The sequence below is a fragment of the Styela clava genome, chromosome 10 (genome assembly GCF_964204865.1).
Source record: "Styela clava chromosome 10, kaStyClav1.hap1.2, whole genome shotgun sequence".
Classification (NCBI taxonomy): Eukaryota; Metazoa; Chordata; class Ascidiacea; order Stolidobranchia; family Styelidae; genus Styela; species Styela clava.
Window position 1 is genome coordinate 21,170,806 of NC_135259.1, and position 18,246 is coordinate 21,189,051.

At 41.5% G+C, this 18,246-nt stretch overlaps 48 non-coding genes across 48 annotated transcripts; all 48 read left to right on the forward strand.

Annotated features, from left to right (window-relative positions):
- The first annotated feature begins 418 nt into the window (after positions 1–418).
- Trnaa-cgc (transfer RNA alanine (anticodon CGC)) lies at positions 419–501 on the forward strand. The gene has a single exon. It is a non-coding gene; the product is annotated as a tRNA-Leu (tRNA).
- Positions 502–1,006: 505 nt separating this feature from the next.
- Positions 1,007–1,079, forward strand: Trnam-cau (transfer RNA methionine (anticodon CAU)). The gene has a single exon. It is a non-coding gene; the product is annotated as a tRNA-Met (tRNA).
- Positions 1,080–1,277: 198 nt separating this feature from the next.
- On the forward strand, positions 1,278–1,350 carry Trnam-cau (transfer RNA methionine (anticodon CAU)). Its single transcript has one exon. It is a non-coding gene; the product is annotated as a tRNA-Met (tRNA).
- A 198-nt stretch (positions 1,351–1,548) lies between these two features.
- Trnam-cau (transfer RNA methionine (anticodon CAU)) lies at positions 1,549–1,621 on the forward strand. The gene has a single exon. It is a non-coding gene; the product is annotated as a tRNA-Met (tRNA).
- A 198-nt stretch (positions 1,622–1,819) lies between these two features.
- On the forward strand, positions 1,820–1,892 carry Trnam-cau (transfer RNA methionine (anticodon CAU)). Its single transcript has one exon. It is a non-coding gene; the product is annotated as a tRNA-Met (tRNA).
- Positions 1,893–2,089: 197 nt separating this feature from the next.
- On the forward strand, positions 2,090–2,162 carry Trnam-cau (transfer RNA methionine (anticodon CAU)). Its single transcript has one exon. It is a non-coding gene; the product is annotated as a tRNA-Met (tRNA).
- Positions 2,163–2,628: 466 nt separating this feature from the next.
- Positions 2,629–2,701, forward strand: Trnam-cau (transfer RNA methionine (anticodon CAU)). Its single transcript has one exon. It is a non-coding gene; the product is annotated as a tRNA-Met (tRNA).
- A 196-nt stretch (positions 2,702–2,897) lies between these two features.
- On the forward strand, positions 2,898–2,970 carry Trnam-cau (transfer RNA methionine (anticodon CAU)). Its single transcript has one exon. It is a non-coding gene; the product is annotated as a tRNA-Met (tRNA).
- Positions 2,971–3,168: 198 nt separating this feature from the next.
- On the forward strand, positions 3,169–3,241 carry Trnam-cau (transfer RNA methionine (anticodon CAU)). Its single transcript has one exon. It is a non-coding gene; the product is annotated as a tRNA-Met (tRNA).
- Positions 3,242–3,675: 434 nt separating this feature from the next.
- Positions 3,676–3,748, forward strand: Trnam-cau (transfer RNA methionine (anticodon CAU)). Its single transcript has one exon. It is a non-coding gene; the product is annotated as a tRNA-Met (tRNA).
- A 164-nt stretch (positions 3,749–3,912) lies between these two features.
- Positions 3,913–3,985, forward strand: Trnam-cau (transfer RNA methionine (anticodon CAU)). Its single transcript has one exon. It is a non-coding gene; the product is annotated as a tRNA-Met (tRNA).
- A 198-nt stretch (positions 3,986–4,183) lies between these two features.
- Positions 4,184–4,256, forward strand: Trnam-cau (transfer RNA methionine (anticodon CAU)). Its single transcript has one exon. It is a non-coding gene; the product is annotated as a tRNA-Met (tRNA).
- Positions 4,257–4,420: 164 nt separating this feature from the next.
- On the forward strand, positions 4,421–4,493 carry Trnam-cau (transfer RNA methionine (anticodon CAU)). Its single transcript has one exon. It is a non-coding gene; the product is annotated as a tRNA-Met (tRNA).
- A 198-nt stretch (positions 4,494–4,691) lies between these two features.
- On the forward strand, positions 4,692–4,764 carry Trnam-cau (transfer RNA methionine (anticodon CAU)). The gene has a single exon. It is a non-coding gene; the product is annotated as a tRNA-Met (tRNA).
- Positions 4,765–4,961: 197 nt separating this feature from the next.
- Positions 4,962–5,034, forward strand: Trnam-cau (transfer RNA methionine (anticodon CAU)). The gene has a single exon. It is a non-coding gene; the product is annotated as a tRNA-Met (tRNA).
- Positions 5,035–5,503: 469 nt separating this feature from the next.
- On the forward strand, positions 5,504–5,576 carry Trnam-cau (transfer RNA methionine (anticodon CAU)). Its single transcript has one exon. It is a non-coding gene; the product is annotated as a tRNA-Met (tRNA).
- A 469-nt stretch (positions 5,577–6,045) lies between these two features.
- Trnam-cau (transfer RNA methionine (anticodon CAU)) lies at positions 6,046–6,118 on the forward strand. Its single transcript has one exon. It is a non-coding gene; the product is annotated as a tRNA-Met (tRNA).
- A 440-nt stretch (positions 6,119–6,558) lies between these two features.
- Trnal-cag (transfer RNA leucine (anticodon CAG)) lies at positions 6,559–6,641 on the forward strand. The gene has a single exon. It is a non-coding gene; the product is annotated as a tRNA-Leu (tRNA).
- Positions 6,642–7,147: 506 nt separating this feature from the next.
- Trnam-cau (transfer RNA methionine (anticodon CAU)) lies at positions 7,148–7,220 on the forward strand. The gene has a single exon. It is a non-coding gene; the product is annotated as a tRNA-Met (tRNA).
- Positions 7,221–7,384: 164 nt separating this feature from the next.
- Trnam-cau (transfer RNA methionine (anticodon CAU)) lies at positions 7,385–7,457 on the forward strand. The gene has a single exon. It is a non-coding gene; the product is annotated as a tRNA-Met (tRNA).
- A 434-nt stretch (positions 7,458–7,891) lies between these two features.
- On the forward strand, positions 7,892–7,964 carry Trnat-cgu (transfer RNA threonine (anticodon CGU)). Its single transcript has one exon. It is a non-coding gene; the product is annotated as a tRNA-Thr (tRNA).
- A 435-nt stretch (positions 7,965–8,399) lies between these two features.
- Positions 8,400–8,472, forward strand: Trnam-cau (transfer RNA methionine (anticodon CAU)). Its single transcript has one exon. It is a non-coding gene; the product is annotated as a tRNA-Met (tRNA).
- A 198-nt stretch (positions 8,473–8,670) lies between these two features.
- Positions 8,671–8,743, forward strand: Trnam-cau (transfer RNA methionine (anticodon CAU)). Its single transcript has one exon. It is a non-coding gene; the product is annotated as a tRNA-Met (tRNA).
- Positions 8,744–8,941: 198 nt separating this feature from the next.
- Positions 8,942–9,014, forward strand: Trnam-cau (transfer RNA methionine (anticodon CAU)). The gene has a single exon. It is a non-coding gene; the product is annotated as a tRNA-Met (tRNA).
- Positions 9,015–9,212: 198 nt separating this feature from the next.
- On the forward strand, positions 9,213–9,285 carry Trnam-cau (transfer RNA methionine (anticodon CAU)). The gene has a single exon. It is a non-coding gene; the product is annotated as a tRNA-Met (tRNA).
- Positions 9,286–9,482: 197 nt separating this feature from the next.
- Positions 9,483–9,555, forward strand: Trnam-cau (transfer RNA methionine (anticodon CAU)). Its single transcript has one exon. It is a non-coding gene; the product is annotated as a tRNA-Met (tRNA).
- A 197-nt stretch (positions 9,556–9,752) lies between these two features.
- Trnam-cau (transfer RNA methionine (anticodon CAU)) lies at positions 9,753–9,825 on the forward strand. The gene has a single exon. It is a non-coding gene; the product is annotated as a tRNA-Met (tRNA).
- Positions 9,826–10,294: 469 nt separating this feature from the next.
- On the forward strand, positions 10,295–10,367 carry Trnam-cau (transfer RNA methionine (anticodon CAU)). Its single transcript has one exon. It is a non-coding gene; the product is annotated as a tRNA-Met (tRNA).
- A 469-nt stretch (positions 10,368–10,836) lies between these two features.
- Trnam-cau (transfer RNA methionine (anticodon CAU)) lies at positions 10,837–10,909 on the forward strand. The gene has a single exon. It is a non-coding gene; the product is annotated as a tRNA-Met (tRNA).
- A 440-nt stretch (positions 10,910–11,349) lies between these two features.
- Positions 11,350–11,432, forward strand: Trnal-cag (transfer RNA leucine (anticodon CAG)). The gene has a single exon. It is a non-coding gene; the product is annotated as a tRNA-Leu (tRNA).
- A 505-nt stretch (positions 11,433–11,937) lies between these two features.
- Positions 11,938–12,010, forward strand: Trnam-cau (transfer RNA methionine (anticodon CAU)). The gene has a single exon. It is a non-coding gene; the product is annotated as a tRNA-Met (tRNA).
- A 197-nt stretch (positions 12,011–12,207) lies between these two features.
- On the forward strand, positions 12,208–12,280 carry Trnam-cau (transfer RNA methionine (anticodon CAU)). Its single transcript has one exon. It is a non-coding gene; the product is annotated as a tRNA-Met (tRNA).
- Positions 12,281–12,749: 469 nt separating this feature from the next.
- On the forward strand, positions 12,750–12,822 carry Trnam-cau (transfer RNA methionine (anticodon CAU)). Its single transcript has one exon. It is a non-coding gene; the product is annotated as a tRNA-Met (tRNA).
- A 470-nt stretch (positions 12,823–13,292) lies between these two features.
- Positions 13,293–13,365, forward strand: Trnam-cau (transfer RNA methionine (anticodon CAU)). The gene has a single exon. It is a non-coding gene; the product is annotated as a tRNA-Met (tRNA).
- A 440-nt stretch (positions 13,366–13,805) lies between these two features.
- On the forward strand, positions 13,806–13,888 carry Trnal-cag (transfer RNA leucine (anticodon CAG)). The gene has a single exon. It is a non-coding gene; the product is annotated as a tRNA-Leu (tRNA).
- Positions 13,889–14,394: 506 nt separating this feature from the next.
- Trnam-cau (transfer RNA methionine (anticodon CAU)) lies at positions 14,395–14,467 on the forward strand. Its single transcript has one exon. It is a non-coding gene; the product is annotated as a tRNA-Met (tRNA).
- Positions 14,468–14,631: 164 nt separating this feature from the next.
- Positions 14,632–14,704, forward strand: Trnam-cau (transfer RNA methionine (anticodon CAU)). The gene has a single exon. It is a non-coding gene; the product is annotated as a tRNA-Met (tRNA).
- Positions 14,705–14,868: 164 nt separating this feature from the next.
- Positions 14,869–14,941, forward strand: Trnam-cau (transfer RNA methionine (anticodon CAU)). Its single transcript has one exon. It is a non-coding gene; the product is annotated as a tRNA-Met (tRNA).
- A 197-nt stretch (positions 14,942–15,138) lies between these two features.
- Positions 15,139–15,211, forward strand: Trnam-cau (transfer RNA methionine (anticodon CAU)). Its single transcript has one exon. It is a non-coding gene; the product is annotated as a tRNA-Met (tRNA).
- Positions 15,212–15,646: 435 nt separating this feature from the next.
- Trnam-cau (transfer RNA methionine (anticodon CAU)) lies at positions 15,647–15,719 on the forward strand. Its single transcript has one exon. It is a non-coding gene; the product is annotated as a tRNA-Met (tRNA).
- Positions 15,720–15,917: 198 nt separating this feature from the next.
- On the forward strand, positions 15,918–15,990 carry Trnam-cau (transfer RNA methionine (anticodon CAU)). The gene has a single exon. It is a non-coding gene; the product is annotated as a tRNA-Met (tRNA).
- Positions 15,991–16,188: 198 nt separating this feature from the next.
- Positions 16,189–16,261, forward strand: Trnam-cau (transfer RNA methionine (anticodon CAU)). Its single transcript has one exon. It is a non-coding gene; the product is annotated as a tRNA-Met (tRNA).
- A 198-nt stretch (positions 16,262–16,459) lies between these two features.
- On the forward strand, positions 16,460–16,532 carry Trnam-cau (transfer RNA methionine (anticodon CAU)). Its single transcript has one exon. It is a non-coding gene; the product is annotated as a tRNA-Met (tRNA).
- A 197-nt stretch (positions 16,533–16,729) lies between these two features.
- Trnam-cau (transfer RNA methionine (anticodon CAU)) lies at positions 16,730–16,802 on the forward strand. Its single transcript has one exon. It is a non-coding gene; the product is annotated as a tRNA-Met (tRNA).
- Positions 16,803–17,268: 466 nt separating this feature from the next.
- Trnam-cau (transfer RNA methionine (anticodon CAU)) lies at positions 17,269–17,341 on the forward strand. Its single transcript has one exon. It is a non-coding gene; the product is annotated as a tRNA-Met (tRNA).
- Positions 17,342–17,539: 198 nt separating this feature from the next.
- Positions 17,540–17,612, forward strand: Trnam-cau (transfer RNA methionine (anticodon CAU)). Its single transcript has one exon. It is a non-coding gene; the product is annotated as a tRNA-Met (tRNA).
- Positions 17,613–17,776: 164 nt separating this feature from the next.
- Trnam-cau (transfer RNA methionine (anticodon CAU)) lies at positions 17,777–17,849 on the forward strand. The gene has a single exon. It is a non-coding gene; the product is annotated as a tRNA-Met (tRNA).
- A 164-nt stretch (positions 17,850–18,013) lies between these two features.
- Positions 18,014–18,086, forward strand: Trnam-cau (transfer RNA methionine (anticodon CAU)). The gene has a single exon. It is a non-coding gene; the product is annotated as a tRNA-Met (tRNA).
- The last annotated feature ends 160 nt before the right edge of the window (positions 18,087–18,246 follow it).

The following is an 18,246-nucleotide window of genomic DNA, read 5'->3' on the forward strand; positions in this document are numbered from 1 at the left end:
CGACAGAAAGAACACGTGTCTAATGTAATCTAAGTCGCTGCGTCCATGTCGCAGTCTTCTAGTGAGACTTGGATTTGTGACACGCTTCTGTCATACTGTTGGCACACAAATACTTTTCAAACAATAAATGCAAAAATAGTAGATTTTGTTGAACATATTTGCCGATGTGTTGGGGGCTTCTATGGCGCAGTAGGCAGCGTGTGAGTCTCAAGGTCGTGAGTCCAATACTCACTTGGGGAACATTAAATACTTTAGACCTGATGCGACAGTCCAGAAAGACATATCTACCGTGATATCTAGCTTTTGGAGTTGATTCCAATTTCGGTTTCCTAAAACACTGAATTACTTCACTCGTTTTCACTTTATAAGATTTCAATAGGGTTCCTATATTTTATTTGCTACCCTGTGTGCATAGAAAGGCAGAATGGCCGAGCGGTCTAAGGCGCTGCGTTCAGGTCGCAGTCTCCGATGGAGGCGTGGGTTCGAATCCCACTTCTGTCATATTTTTTGCACACAAATTCTTAAACTCGGGTCGGATCGTATAACTCAGACCTGATGCGAAAGAACATAAACACATGTCTATTGTAATCTAATCTGCTGCGTTCAGGTCGCAGTGTCTGATTGAGACTTGGTTTCGTAACCCGCTCTTGTCATGATGCTGGCACACAAGTCATTTCAGAACAATCAATGACGTTATTCATTGATTTTGTTATATATATGGCTTTTTGTGATAGAAGCCTGGATTGCGCAGTAGGCAGTGCGTGAGTCTCATAATCTCAAGGTCGTGAGTTCGATCCTCACTCGAGGCACATAAATATTTTAGACTTGATGCGACAGAAAGAACACATGTCTAATGTAATCTAAGGCGCTACGTTTATTTCGCAGTCTTCCAATGAGACTTGGATTTGTGACACGCTTCTGTCATACTGTTGGCACGCAAATCCTTTCTGAACAATAAATGACGAACCAATAAAATTTGTTATATATATTGCTCGCTTTGATGGGAGCCTCGATGGCGCAGTAGGCAGCGCGTGAGTCTCATAATCTCAAGGTCGTGAGTTCGATCCTCACTCGAGGCACATATATATTTTAGACTTTATGCGACAGAAAGAACACATGTCTAATGTAATCTAAGACGCTACGTTCATGTCGCATTCTTCGATTGAGACTTGGATTTGTGACACGCATCTGTCATACCGTTGGCACACAAATTCTTTTTGAACAATAAATGACGAAACAAATAGAATTTGTTATATATATTGCTCGCTTTGTTGGGAGCCTCGATGGCGCAGTAGGCAGCGCGTGAGTCTCATAATCTCAAGGTCGTGAGTTCGATCCTCACTCGAGGCACATAAATATTTTAGACTTCATGCGACAGAAAGAACACATGTCTAATGTAATATAAGACGCTACGTTCATGTCGCAGTCTTCCATTGAGACTTGGATTTGTGACACGCATCTGTCATACCGTTGGCACACAAATTCTTTTTGAACGATAAATGACGAAACAAATAGAATTTGTTATATATATTGCTCGCTTTGATGGGAGCCTCGATGGCGCAGTAGGCAGCGCGTGAGTCTCATAATCTCAAGGTCGTGAGTTCGATCCTCACTCGAGGCACATAAATATTTTAGACTTTATGCGACAGAAAGAACACATGTCTAATGTAATCTAAGACGCTACGTTCATGTCGCATTCTTCGATTGAGACTTGGATTTGTGACACGCATCTGTCATACCGTTGGCACACAAATTCTTTTTGAACAATAAATGACGAAACAAATAGAATTTGTTATATATATTGCTCGCTTTGTTGGGAGCCTCGATGGCGCAGTAGGCAGCGCGTGAGTCTCATAATCTCAAGGTCGTGAGTTCGATCCTCACTCGAGGCACATAAATATTTTAGACTTCATGCGACAGAAATAACACATGTCTAATGTAATATAAGACGCTACGTTCATGTCGCAGTCTTCCATTGAGACTTGGATTTGTGACACGCATCTGTCATACCGTTGGCACACAAATTCTTTTTGAACAATAAATGACGAACCAATAGAATTTGTTATATATATTGCTCGCTTTGATGGAAGCCTCGATGGCGCAGTAGGCAGCGCGTGAGTCTCATAATCTCAAGGTCGTGAATTCGATCCTCACTCGAGGCACATAAATATTTTAGACTTGATGCGACAGAAAGAACACATGTCTAATGTAATCTAAGGCGCTACGTTTATTTCGCAGTCTTCCAATGAGACTTGGATTTGTGACACGCTTCTGTCATACTGTTGGCACGCAAATCCTTTTTGAACAATAAATGACGAACCAATAGAATTTGTTATATATATTGCTCGCTTTGATGGGAGCCTCGATGACGCAGTAGGCAGCGCGTGAGTCTCATAATCTCAAGGTCGTGAGTTCGGTCCTCACTCGAGGCACATAAATATTTTAGACTTCATGCGACAGAAAGAACACATGTCTAATGTAATATAAGACGCTACGTTCATGTCGCAGTCTTCCATTGAGACTTGGATTTGTGACACGCATCTGTCATACCGTTGGCACACAAATCCTTTTTCAACAATAAATGACGAAACAAATAGAATTTATTATATATTGCTCGCTTTGATGGGAGCCTCGATGGCGCAGTAGGCAGCGCGTGAGTCTCATAATCTCAAGGTCGTGAGTTCGATCCTCACTCGAGGCACATAAATATTTTAGACTTGATGCGACAGAAAGAACACATGTCTAATGTAATATAAGACGCTACGTTCATGTCGCAGTCTTCCATTGAGACTTGGATTTGTGACACGCATCTGTCATACCGTTGGCACACAAATTCTTTTTGAACAATAAATGACGAAACAAATAGAATTTATTATATATTGCTCGCTTTGATGGGAGCCTCGATGGCGCAGTAGGCAGCGCGTGAGTCTCATAATCTCAAGGTCGTGAGTTCGATCCTCACTCGAGGCACATAAATATTTTAGACTTGATGCGACAGAAAGAACACATGTCTAATGTAATCTAAGACGCTACGTTCATGTCGCATTCTTCCATTGAGACTTGGATTTGTGACACGCATCTGTCATACCGTTGGCACACAAATTCTTTTTGAACAATAAATGACGAAACAAATAGAATTTGTTATAAATATTGCTCGCTTTGATGGGAGCCTCGATGGCGCAGTAGGCAGCGCGTGAGTCTCATAATCTCAAGGTCGTGAGTTCGATCCTCACTCGAGGCACATAACTATTTTAGACTTGATGCGACAGAAAGAACAAATGTCTAATGTAATCTAAGGCGCTACGTTTATTTCGCAATCTTCCATTGAGACTTGAATTTGTGACACGCTTCTGTCATACTGATGGCACACAAATCTTTTTCGAACAATAAATGCGAAAATAATAGATTTTTTTATATATATTGCTCGATTTGATGGGAGCCTCGATGACGCAGTAGGCAGCTCGTGAGTCTCATAATCTCAAGGTCGTGAGTTCGATCCTCACTCGAGGCACATAAATATTTTAGACTTCATGCGACAGAAAGAACACATGTCTAATGTAATATAAGACGCTACGTTCATGTCGCAGTCTTCCATTGAGACTTGGATTTGTGACACGCATCTGTCATACCGTTGGCACACAAATTCTTTTTGAACAATAAATGACGAAACAAATAGCCTCGATGGCGCAGTAGGCAGCGCGTGAGTCTCATAATCTCAAGGTCGTGAGTTCGATCCTCACTCGAGGCACATAAATATTTTAGACTTCATGCGACAGAAAGAACACATGTCTAATGTAATATAAGACGCTACGTTCATGTCGCAGTCTTCCATTGAGACTTGGATTTGTGACACGCATCTGTCATACCGTTGGCACACAAATTCTTTTTGAACAATAAATGACGAAACAAATAGCCTCGATGGCGCAGTAGGCAGCGCGTGAGTCTCATAATCTCAAGGTCGTGAGTTCGATCCTCACTCGAGGCACATAAATATTTTAGACTTCATGCGACAGAAAGAACACATGTCTAATGTAATATAAGACGCTACGTTCATGTCGCAGTCTTCCATTGAGACTTGGATTTGTGACACGCATCTGTCATACCGTTGGCACACAAATTCTTTTTGAACAATAAATGACGAAACAAATTGAATTTGTTATATATATTGCTCGCTTTGATGGGAGCCTCGATGGCGCAGTAGGCAGCGCGTGAGTCTCATAATCTCAAGGTCGTGAGTTCTATCCTCACTCGAGGCACATAAATATTTTAGACTTCATGCGACAGAAAGAACACATGTCTAATGTAATATAAGACGCTACGTTCATGTCGCAGTCTTCCATTGAGACTTGGATTTGTGACACGCATCTGTCATACCGTTGGCACACAAATTCTTTTTGAACAATAAATGACGAAACAAATAGCCTCGATGGCGCAGTAGGCAGCGCGTGAGTCTCATAATCTCAAGGTCGTGAGTTCGATCCTCACTCGAGGCACATAAATATTTTAGACTTCATGCGACAGAAAGAACTCATGTCTAATGTAATATAAGACGCTACGTTCATGTCGCAGTCTTCCATTGAGACTTGGATTTGTGACACGCATCTGTCATACCGTTGGCACACAAATTCTTTTTGAACAATAAATGACGAAACAAATTGAATTTGTTATATATATTGCTCGCTTTGATGGGAGCCTCGATGGCGCAGTAGGCAGCGCGTGAGTCTCATAATCTCAAGGTCGTGAGTTCGATCCTCACTCGAGGCACATAAATATTTTAGACTTGATGCGACAGAAAGAACACATGTCTAATGTAATCTTAGGCGCTACGTTTATTTCGCAGTCTTCCAATGAGACTTGGATTTGTGACACGCTTCTGTCATACTGTTGGCACGCAAATCCTTTTCGAACAATAAATGACGAACCAATAGAGTTTGTTATATATATTGCTCGCTTCGATGGGAGCCTCGATGGCGCAGTAGGCAGCGCGTGAGTCTCATAATCTCAAGGTCGTGAGTTCGATCCTCACTCGAGGCACATAAATATTTTAGACTTCATGCGACAGAAAGAACACATGTCTAATGTAATATAAGACGCTACGTTCATGTCGCATTCTTCCATTGAGACTTGGATTTGTGACACGCATCTGTCATACCGTTGGCACACAAATTTTTTTTGAACAATAAATGACGAAACAAATAGAATTCGGTATATATATTGCTCGCTTTGATGGGAGCCTCGATGGCGCAGTAAGCAGCGCGTGAGTCTCATAATCTCAAGGTCGTGAGTTCTATCCTCACTCGAGGCACATAAATATTTTAGACTTCATGCGACAGAAAGAACACATGTCTAATGTAATATAAGACGCTACGTTCATGTCGCAGTCTTCCATTGACACTTGGATTTGTGACACGCATCTGTCATACCGTTGGCACACAAATTCTTTTTGAACAATAAATGACGAAACAAATAGAATTTGTTATAAATATTGCTCGCTTTGATGGGAGCCTCGATGGCGCAGTAGGCAGCGCGTGAGTCTCATAATCTCAAGGTCGTGAGTTCGATCCTCACTCGAGGCACATAACTATTTTAGACTTGATGCGACAGAAAGAACAAATGTCTAATGTAATCTAAGGCGCTACGTTTATTTCGCAATCTTCCATTGAGACTTGAATTTGTGACACGCTTCTGTCATACTGATGGCACACAAATCTTTTTCGAACAATAAATGCGAAAATAATAGATTTTTTTATATATATTGCTCGATTTGATGGGAGCCTCGATGACGCAGTAGGCAGCTCGTGAGTCTCATAATCTCACGGTCGTGAGTTCAATCCTCACTCTAGACACATAACATATTTTATCTTGATGCGACAGAACAGAACACATGTCTAATGTAATCTAAGGCGCTACGTTTATGTCGCAGTCTTCCTTGAGACTTGGATTTGTGACATGCTTCTGTCATACTGTTAGCACACAAAACCTTTTCGAACAATGAATGACGAAACAAGTGTAATTTTTATATATATATTGCTCGCTCTGAAGGGAGCCTCGATGGCGCAGTAGGCAGCGCGTGAGTCTCATAATCTCAAGGTCGTGAGTTCGATCCTCACTCGAGGCATATAATTATTTTAGACTTGATGCGACAGAAAGAACACATGTCTAATGTAATCTAAGGTGCTGCGTCCATGTCGCAGTCTTCTAGTGAGACTTGGATTTGTGACACGCTTCTGTCATACTGTTGGCACACAAATACTTTTCAAACAATAAATGCAAAAATAGTAGATTTTGTTGAACATATTTCCCGATGTGATGGGGGCCTCTATGGCGCAGTAGGCAGCGTGTGAGTCTCAAGGTCGTGAATTCAATACTCACTTGGGGAACATTAAATACTTTAGACCTGATGCGACAGTCCAGAAAGACATATCTACCGTGATATCTAGCTTTTGGAGTTGATTCCAATTTCGGTTTCCTAAAACACTGAATTACTTCACTCGTTTTCACTTTATGAGATTTCAATAGGGTTCCTATATTTTATTTGCTACCCTGTGTGCATAGAAAGGCAGGATGGCCGAGCGGTCTAAGGCGCTACGTTCAGGTCGCAGTCTCCGATGGAGGCGTGGGTTCGAATCCCACTTCTGTCATATTTTTTGCACACAAATTCTTAAACTCGGGTCGGATCGTATAACTCAGACCTGATGCGAAAGAACATAAACACATGTCTATTGTAATCTAATCTGCTGCGTTCAGGTCGCAGTGTCTGATTGAGACTTGGTTTCGTAACCCGCTCTTGTCATGATGCTGGCACACAAGTCATTTCAGAACAATCAATGACGTTATTCATTGATTTTGTTATATATATGGCTTTTTGTGATAGAAGCCTGGATTGCGCAGTAGGCAGTGCGTGAGTCTCATAATCTCAAGGTCGTGAGTTCGATCCTCACTCGAGGCACATAAATATTTTAGACTTGATGCGACAGAAAGAACACATGTCTAATGTAATCTAAGACGCTACGTTCATGTCGCATTCTTCCATTGAGACTTGGATTTGTGACACGCATCTGTCATACCGTTGGCACACAAATTCTTTTTGAACAATAAATGACGAAACAAATAGAATTTGTTATTTATATTGCTCGCTTTGATGGGAGCCTCGATGGCGCAGTAGGCAGCGCGTGAGTCTCATAATCTCAAGGTCGTGAGTTCGATCCTCACTCGAGGCACATAAATATTTTAGACTTCATGCGACAGAAAGAACACATGTCTAATGTAATATAAGACGCTACGTTCATGTCGCAGTCTTCCATTGAGACTTGGATTTGTGACACGCATCTGTCATACCGTTGGCACACAAATTCTTTTTGAACAATAAATGACGAAACAAATAGCCTCGATGGCGCAGTAGGCAGCGCGTGAGTCTCATAATCTCAAGGTCGTGAGTTCGATCCTCACTCGAGGCACATAAATATTTTAGACTTCATGCGACAGAAAGAACACATGTCTAATGTAATATAAGACGCTACGTTCATGTCGCAGTCTTCCATTGAGACTTGGATTTGTGACACGCATCTGTCATACCGTTGGCACACAAATTCTTTTTGAACAATAAATGACGAAACAAATAGACTCGATGGCGCAGTAGGCAGCGCGTGAGTCTCATAATCTCAAGGTCGTGAGTTCGATCCTCACTCGAGGCACATAAATAATTTAGACTTGATGCGACAGAAAGAACACATGTCTAATGTAATCTAAGGCGCTACGTTTACTTCGCAGTCTTCCAATGAGACTTGGATTTGTGACACGCTTCTGTCATACTGTTGGCACGCAAATCCTTTTTGAACAATAAATGACGAACCAATAGAGTTTGTTATATATATTGCTCGCTTTGATGGGAGCCTCGATGGCGCAGTAGGCAGCGCGTGAGTCTCGTAATCTCAAGGTCGTGAGTTCGATCCTCACTCGAGGCACATAAATATTTTAGACTTCATGCGACAGAAAGAACACATGTCTAATGTAATATAAGACGCTACGTTCATGTCGCATTCTTCCATTGAGACTTGGATTTGTGACACGCATCTGTCATACCGTTGGCACACAAATTCTTTTTGAACAATAAATGACGAAACAAATAGAATTTGTTATATATATTGCTCGCTTTGATGGGAGCCTCGATGGCGCAGTAGGCAGCGCGTGAGTCTCATAATCTCAAGGTCGTGATTTCTATCCTCACTCGAGGCACATAAATATTTTAGACTTCATGCGACAGAAAGAACACATGTCTAATGTAATATAAGACGCTACGTTCATGTCGCAGTCTTCCATTGAGACTTGGATTTGTGACACGCATCTGTCATACCGTTGGCACACAAATTCTTTTTGAACAATAAATGACGAAACAAATAGCCTCGATGGCGCAGTAGGCAGCGCGTGAGTCTCATAATCTCAAGGTCGTGAGTTCGATCCTCACTCGAGGCACATAAATATTTTAGACTTCATGCGACAGAAAGAACACATGTCTAATGTAATATAAGACGCTACGTTCATGTCGCAGTCTTCCATTGAGACTTGGATTTGTGACACGCATCTGTCATACCGTTGGCACACAAATTCTTTTTGGACAATAAATGACGAAACAAATAGAATTTGTTATATATATTGCTCGCTTTGATGGGAGCCTCGATGGCGCAGTAGGCAGCGCGTGAGTCTCATAATCTCAAGGTCGTGAGTTCGATCCTCACTCGAGACACATAAATATTTTAGACTTCATGCGACAGAAAGAACACATGTCTAATGTAATATAAGACGCTACGTTCATGTCGCAGTCTTCCATTGAGACTTGGATTTGTGACACGCATCTGTCATACCGTTGGCACACAAATTCTTTTTGAACAATAAATGACGAAACAAATAGAATTTGTTATATATATTACTCGCTTTGATGGGAGCCTCGATGGCGCAGTAGGCAGCGCGTGAGTCTCATAATCTCAAGGTCGTGAGTTCGATCCTCACTCGAGGCACATAAATATTTTAGACTTTATGCGACAGAAAGAACACATGTCTAATGTAATTTAAGACGCTACGTTCATGTCACATTCTTCGATTGAGACTTGGATTTGTGACACGCATCTGTCATACCGTTGGCACACAAATTCTTTTTGAACAATAAATGACGAAACAAATAGAATTTGTTATAAATATTGCTCGCTTTGTTGGGAGCCTCGATGGCGCAGTAGGCAGCGCGTGAGTCTCATAATCTCAAGGTCGTGAGTTCGATCCTCACTCGAGGCACATAAATATTTTAGACTTCATGCGACAGAAAGAACACATGTCTAATGTAATATAAGACGCTACGTTCATGTCGCAGTCTTCCATTGAGACTTGGATTTGTGACACGCATCTGTCATACCGTTGGCACACAAATTCTTTTTGAACAATAAATGACGAACCAATAGAATTTGTTATATATATTGCTCGCTTTGATGGAAGCCTCGATGGCGCAGTAGGCAGCGCGTGAGTCTCATAATCTCAAGGTCGTGAATTCGATCCTCACTCGAGGCACATAAATATTTTAGACTTGATGCGACAGAAAGAACACATGTCTAATGTAATCTAAGGCGCTACGTTTATTTAGCAGTCTTCCAATGAGACTTGGATTTGTGACACGCTTCTGTCATACTGTTGGCACGCAAATCCTTTTCGAACAATAAATGACGAACCAATAGAGTTTGTTATATATATTGCTCGCTTCGATGGGAGCCTCGATGGCGCAGTAGGCAGCGCGTGAGTCTCATAATCTCAAGGTCGTGAGTTCGATCCTCACTCGAGGCACATAAATATTTTAGACTTCATGCGACAGAAAGAACACATGTCTAATGTAATATAAGACGCTACGTTCATGTCGCATTCTTCCATTGAGACTTGGATTTGTGACACGCATCTGTCATACCGTTGGCACACAAATTTTTTTTGAACAATAAATGACGAAACAAATAGAATTCGGTATATATATTGCTCGCTTTGATGGGAGCCTCGATGGCGCAGTAAGCAGCGCGTGAGTCTCATAATCTCAAGGTCGTGAGTTCTATCCTCACTCGAGGCACATAAATATTTTAGACTTCATGCGACAGAAAGAACACATGTCTAATGTAATATAAGACGCTACGTTCATGTCGCAGTCTTCCATTGACACTTGGATTTGTGACACGCATCTGTCATACCGTTGGCACACAAATTCTATTTGAACAATAAATGACGAAACAAATAGAATTTGTTATAAATATTGCTCGCTTTGATGGGAGCCTCGATGGCGCAGTAGGCAGCGCGTGAGTCTCATAATCTCAAGGTCGTGAGTTCGATCCTCACTCGAGGCACATAACTATTTTAGACTTGATGCGACAGAAAGAACAAATGTCTAATGTAATCTAAGGCGCTACGTTTATTTCGCAATCTTCCATTGAGACTTGAATTTGTGACACGCTTCTGTCATACTGATGGCACACAAATCTTTTTCGAACAATAAATGCGAAAATAATAGATTTTTTTATATATATTGCTCGATTTGATGGGAGCCTCGATGACGCAGTAGGCAGCTCGTGAGTCTCATAATCTCACGGTCGTGAGTTCAATCCTCACTCTAGACACATAACATATTTTATCTTGATGCGACAGAACAGAACACATGTCTAATGTAATCTAAGGCGCTACGTTTATGTCGCAGTCTTCCATGAGACTTGGATTTGTGACATGCTTCTGTCATACTGTTAGCACACAAAACCTTTTCGAACAATGAATGACGAAACAAGTGTAATTTTTATATATATATTGCTCGCTCTGAAGGGAGCCTCGATGGCGCAGTAGGCAGCGCGTGAGTCTCATAATCTCAAGGTCGTGAGTTCGATCCTCACTCGAGGCATATAATTATTTTAGACTTGATGCGACAGAAAGAACACATGTCTAATGTAATCTAAGGTGCTGCGTCCATGTCGCAGTCTTCTAGTGAGACTTGGATTTGTGACACGCTTCTGTCATACTGTTGGCACACAAATACTTTTCAAACAATAAATGCAAAAATAGTAGATTTTGTTGAACATATTTCCCGATGTGATGGGGGCCTCTATGGCGCAGTAGGCAGCGTGTGAGTCTCAAGGTCGTGAATTCAATACTCACTTGGGGAACATTAAATACTTTAGACCTGATGCGACAGTCCAGAAAGACATATCTACCGTGATATCTAGCTTTTGGAGTTGATTCCAATTTCGGTTTCCTAAAACACTGAATTACTTCACTCGTTTTCACTTTATGAGATTTCAATAGGGTTCCTATATTTTATTTGCTACCCTGTGTGCATAGAAAGGCAGGATGGCCGAGCGGTCTAAGGCGCTGCGTTCAGGTCGCAGTCTCCGATGGAGGCGTGGGTTCGAATCCCACTTCTGTCATATTTTTTGCACACAAATTCTTAAACTCGGGTCGGATCGTATAACTCAGACCTGATGCGAAAGAACATAAACACATGTCTATTGTAATCTAATCTGCTGCGTTCAGGTCGCAGTGTCTGATTGAGACTTGGTTTCGTAACCCGCTCTTGTCATGATGCTGGCACACAAGTCATTTCAGAACAATCAATGACGTTATTCATTGATTTTGTTATATATATGGCTTTTTGTGATAGAAGCCTGGATTGCGCAGTAGGCAGTGCGTGAGTCTCATAATCTCAAGGTCGTGAGTTCGATCCTCACTCGAGGCACATAAATATTTTAGACTTGATGCGACAGAAAGAACACATGTCTAATGTAATCTAAGACGCTACGTTCATGTCGCATTCTTCCATTGAGACTTGGATTTATGACACGCATCTGTCATACCGTTGGCACACAAATTCTTTTTGAACAATAAATGACGAACCAATAGAATTTGTTATATATATTGCTCGCTTTGATGGAAGCCTCGATGGCGCAGTAGGCAGCGCGTGAGTCTCATAATCTCAAGGTCGTGAATTCGATCCTCACTCGAGGCACATAAATATTTTAGACTTGATGCGACAGAAAGAACACATGTCTAATGTAATCTAAGGCGCTACGTTTATTTAGCAGTCTTCCAATGAGACTTGGATTTGTGGCACGCTTCTGTCATACTGTTGGCACGCAAATCCTTTTCGAACAATAAATGACGAACCAATAGAGTTTGTTATATATATTGCTCGCTTCGATGGGAGCCTCGATGGCGCAGTAGGCAGCGCGTGAGTCTCATAATCTCAAGGTCGTGAGTTCGATCCTCACTCGAGGCACATAAATATTTTAGACTTCATGCGACAGAAAGAACACATGTCTAATGTAATATAAGACGCTACGTTCATGTCGCATTCTTCCATTGAGACTTGGATTTGTGACACGCATCTGTCATACCGTTGGCACACAAATTTTTTTTGAACAATAAATGACGAAACAAATAGAATTCGGTATATATATTGCTCGCTTTGATGGGAGCCTCGATGGCGCAGTAAGCAGCGCGTGAGTCTCATAATCTCAAGGTCGTGAGTTCTATCCTCACTCGAGGCACATAAATATTTTAGACTTCATGCGACAGAAAGAACACATGTCTAATGTAATATAAGACGCTACGTTCATGTCGCAGTCTTCCATTGACACTTGGATTTGTGACACGCATCTGTCATACCGTTGGCACACAAATTCTTTTTGAACAATAAATGACGAAACAAATAGAATTTGTTATAAATATTGCTCGCTTTGATGGGAGCCTCGATGGCGCAGTAGGCAGCGCGTGAGTCTCATAATCTCAAGGTCGTGAGTTCGATCCTCACTCGAGGCACATAACTATTTTAGACTTGATGCGACAGAAAGAACAAATGTCTAATGTAATCTAAGGCGCTACGTTTATTTCGCAATCTTCCATTGAGACTTGAATTTGTGACACGCTTCTGTCATACTGATGGCACACAAATCTTTTTCGAACAATAAATGCGAAAATAATAGATTTTTTTTATATATATTGCTCGATTTGATGGGAGCCTCGATGACGCAGTAGGCAGCTCGTGAGTCTCATAATCTCACGGTCGTGAGTTCAATCCTCACTCTAGACACATAACATATTTTATCTTGATGCGACAGAACAGAACACATGTCTAATGTAATCTAAGGCGCTACGTTTATGTCGCAGTCTTCCATGAGACTTGGATTTGTGACATGCTTCTGTCATACTGTTAGCACACAAAACCTTTTCGAACAATGAATGACGAAACAAGTGTAATTTTTATATATATATTGCTCGCTCTGAAGGGAGCCTCGATGGCGCAGTAGGCAGCGCGTGAGTCTCATAATCTCAAGGTCGTGAGTTCGATCCTCACTCGAGGCATATAATTATTTTAGACTTGATGCGACAGAAAGAACACATGTCTAATGTAATCTAAGGTGCTGCGTCCATGTCGCAGTCTTCTAGTGAGACTTGGATTTGTGACACGCTTCTGTCATACTGTTGGCACACAAATACTTTTCAAACAATAAATGCAAAAATAGTAGATTTTGTTGAACATATTTCCCGATGTGATGGGGGCCTCTATGGCGCAGTAGGCAGCGTGTGAGTCTCAAGGTCGTGAATTCAATACTCACTTGGGGAACATTAAATACTTTAGACCTGATGCGACAGTCCAGAAAGACATATCTACCGTGATATCTAGCTTTTGGAGTTGATTCCAATTTCGGTTTCCTAAAACACTGAATTACTTCACTCGTTTTCACTTTATGAGATTTCAATAGGGTTCCTATATTTTATTTGCTACCCTGTGTGCATAGAAAGGCAGGATGGCCGAGCGGTCTAAGGCGCTGCGTTCAGGTCGCAGTCTCCGATGGAGGCGTGGGTTCGAATCCCACTTCTGTCATATTTTTTGCACACAAATTCTTAAACTCGGGTCGGATCGTATAACTCAGACCTGATGCGAAAGAACATAAACACATGTCTATTGTAATCTAATCTGCTGCGTTCAGGTCGCAGTGTCTGATTGAGACTTGGTTTCGTAACCCGCTCTTGTCATGATGCTGGCACACAAGTCATTTCAGAACAATCAATGACGTTATTCATTGATTTTGTTATATATATGGCTTTTTGTGATAGAAGCCTGGATTGCGCAGTAGGCAGTGCGTGAGTCTCATAATCTCAAGGTCGTGAGTTCGATCCTCACTCGAGGCACATAAATATTTTAGACTTGATGCGACAGAAAGAACACATGTCTAATGTAATCTAAGACGCTACGTTCATGTCGCATTCTTCCATTGAGACTTGGATTTATGACACGCATCTGTCATACCGTTGGCACACAAATTCTTTTTGAACAATAAATGACGAAACAAATAGAATTTGTTATATATATTGCTCGCTTTGATGGGAGCCTCGATGGCGCAGTAGGCAGCGCGTGAGTCTCATAATCTCAAGGTCGTGAGTTCGATCCTCACTCGAGGCACATAAATATTTTAGACTTCATGCGACAGAAAGAACACATGTCTAATGTAATATAAGACGCTACGTTCATGTCGCAGTCTTCCATTGAGACTTGGATTTGTGACACGCATCTGTCATACCGTTGGCACACAAATTCTTTTTGAACAATAAATGACGAAACAAATAGCCTCGATGGCGCAGTAGGCAGCGCGTGAGTCTCATAATCTCAAGGTCGTGAGTTCGATCCTCACTCGAGGCACATAAATATTTTAGACTTCATGCGACAGAAAGAACACATGTCTAATGTAATATAAGACGCTACGTTCATGTCGCAGTCTTCCATTGAGACTTGGATTTGTGACACGCATCTGTCATACCGTTGGCACACAAATTCTTTTTGAACAATAAATGACGAAACAAATAGACTCGATGGCGCAGTAGGCAGCGCGTGAGTCTCATAATCTCAAGGTCGTGAGTTCGATCCTCACTCGAGGCACATAAATATTTTAGACTTGATGCGACAGAAAGAACACATGTCTAATGTAATCTAAGGCGCTACGTTTACTTCGCAGTCTTCCAATGAGACTTGGATTTGTGACACGCTTCTGTCATACTGTTGGCACGCAAATCCTTTTTGAACAATAAATGACGAACCAATAGAGTTTGTTATATATATTGCTCGCTTTGATGGGAGCCTCGATGGCGCAGTAGGCAGCGCGTGAGTCTCATAATCTCAAGGTCGTGAGTTCGATCCTCACTCGAGGCACATAAATATTTTAGACTTCATGCGACAGAAAGAACACATGTCTAATGTAATATAAGACGCTACGTTCATGTCGCATTCTTCCATTGAGACTTGGATTTGTGACACGCATCTGTCATACCGTTGGCACACAAATTCTTTTTGAACAATAAATGACGAAACAAATAGAATTTGTTATATATATTGCTCGCTTTGATGGGAGCCTCGATGGCGCAGTAGGCAGCGCGTGAGTCTCATAATCTCAAGGTCGTGATTTCTATTCTCACTCGAGGCACATAAATATTTTAGACTTCATGCGACAGAAAGAACACATGTCTAATGTAATATAAGACGCTACGTTCATGTCGCAGTCTTCCATTGAGACTTGGATTTGTGACACGCATCTGTCAAACCGTTGGCACACAAATTCTTTTTGAACAATAAATGACGAAACAAATAGCCTCGATGGCGCAGTAGGCAGCGCGTGAGTCTCATAATCTCAAGGTCGTGAGTTCGATCCTCACTCGAGGCACATAAATATTTTAGACTTCATGCGACAGAAAGAACACATGTCTAATGTAATATAAGACGCTACGTTCATGTCGCAGTCTTCCATTGAGACTTGGATTTGTGACACGCATCTGTCATACCGTTGGCACACAAATTCTTTTTGAACAATAAATGACGAAACAAATAGAATTTGTTATATATATTGCTCGCTTTGATGGGAGCCTCGATGGCGCAGTAGGCAGCGCGTGAGTCTCATAATCTCAAGGTCGTGAGTTCGATCCTCACTCGAGGCACATAAATATTTTAGACTTCATGCGACAGAAAGAACACATGTCTAATGTAATATAAGACGCTACGTTCATGTCGCAGTCTTCCATTGAGACTTGGATTTGTGACACGCATCTGTCATACCGTTGGCACACAAATTCTTTTTGAACAATAAATGACGAAACAAATAGAATTTGTTATATATATTGCTCGCTTTGATGGGAGCCTCGATGGCGCAGTAGGCAGCGCGTGAGTCTCATAATCTCAAGGTCGTGAGTTCGATCCTCACTCGAGGCACATAAATATTTTAGACTTTATGCGACAGAAAGAACACATGTCTAATGTAATCTAAGACGCTACGTTCATGTCGCATTCTTCGATTGAGACTTGGATTTGTGACACGCATCTGTCATACCGTTGGCACACAAATTCTTTTTGAACAATAAATGACGAAACAAATAGAATTTGTTATATATATTGCTCGCTTTGTTGGGAGCCTCGATGGCGCAGTAGGCAGCGCGTGAGTCTCATAATCTCAAGGTCGTGAGTTCGATCCTCACTCGAGGCACATAAATATTTTAGACTTCATGCGACAGAAAGAACACATGTCTAATGTAATATAAGACGCTACGTTCATGTCGCAGTCTTCCATTGAGACTTGGATTTGTGACACGCATCTGTCATACCGTTGGCACACAAATTCTTTTTGAACAATAAATGACGAACCAATAGAATTTGTTATATATATTGCTCGCTTTGATGGAAGCCTCGATGGCGCAGTAGGCAGCGCGTGAGTCTCATAATCTCAAGGTCGTGAATTCGATCCTCACTCGAGGCACATAAATATTTTAGACTTGATGCGACAGAAAGAACACATGTCTAATGTAATCTAAGGCGCTACGTTTATTTAGCAGTCTTCCAATGAGACTTGGATTTGTGACACGCTTCTGTCATACTTTTGGCACGCAAATCCTTTTTGAACAATAAATGACGAACCAATAGAATTTGTTATATATATTGCTCGCTTTGATGGGAGCCTCGATGACGCAGTAGGCAGCGCGTGAGTCTCATAATCTCAAGGTCGTGAGTTCGGTCCTCACTCGAGGCACATAAATATTTTAGACTTCATGCGACAGAAAGAACACATGTCTAATGTAATATAAGACGCTACGTTCATGTCGCAGTCTTCTATTGAGACTTGGATTTGTGACACGCATCTGTCATACCGTTGGCACACAAATTCTTTTTGAACAATAAATGACGAAACAAATAGAATTTATTATATATTGCTCGCTTTGATGGGAGCCTCGATGGCGCAGTAGGCAGCGCGTGAGTCTCATAATCTCAAGGTCGTGAGTTCGATCCTCACTCGAGGCACATAAATATTTTAGACTTGATGCGACAGAAAGAACACATGTCTAATGTAATCTAAGACGCTACGTTCATGTCGCATTCTTCCATTGAGACTTGGATTTGTGACACGCATCTGTCATACCGTTGGCACACAAATTCTTTTTGAACAATAAATGACGAAACAAATAGAATTTGTTATATATATTGCTCGCTTTGATGGGAGCCTCGATGGCGCAGTAGGCAGCGCGTGAGTCTCATAATCTCAAGGTCGTGAGTTCGATCCTCACTCGAGGCACATAAATATTTTAGACTTCATGCGACAGAAAGAACACATGTCTAATGTAATATAAGACGCTACGTTCATGTCGCAGTCTTCCATTGAGACTTGGATTTGTGACACGCATCTGTCATACCGTTGGCACACAAATTCTTTTTGAACAATAAATGACGAAACAAATAGCCTCGATGGCGCAGTAGGCAGCGCGTGAGTCTCATAATCTCAAGGTCGTGAGTTCGATCCTCACTCGAGGCACATAAATATTTTAGACTTCATGCGACAGAAAGAACACATGTCTAATGTAATATAAGACGCTACGTTCATGTCGCAGTCTTCCATTGAGACTTGGATTTGTGACACGCATCTGTCATACCGTTGGCACACAAATTATTTTTGAACAATAAATGACGAAACAAATAGCCTCGATGGCGCAGTAGGCAGCGCGTGAGTCTCATAATCTCAAGGTCGTGAGTTCGATCCTCACTCGAGGCACATAAATATTTTAGACTTGATGCGACAGAAAGAACACATGTCTAATGTAATCTAAGGCGCTACGTTTACTTCGCAGTCTTCCAATGAGACTTGGATTTGTGACACGCTTCTGTCATACTGTTGGCACGCAAATCCTTTTTGAACAATAAATGACGAACCA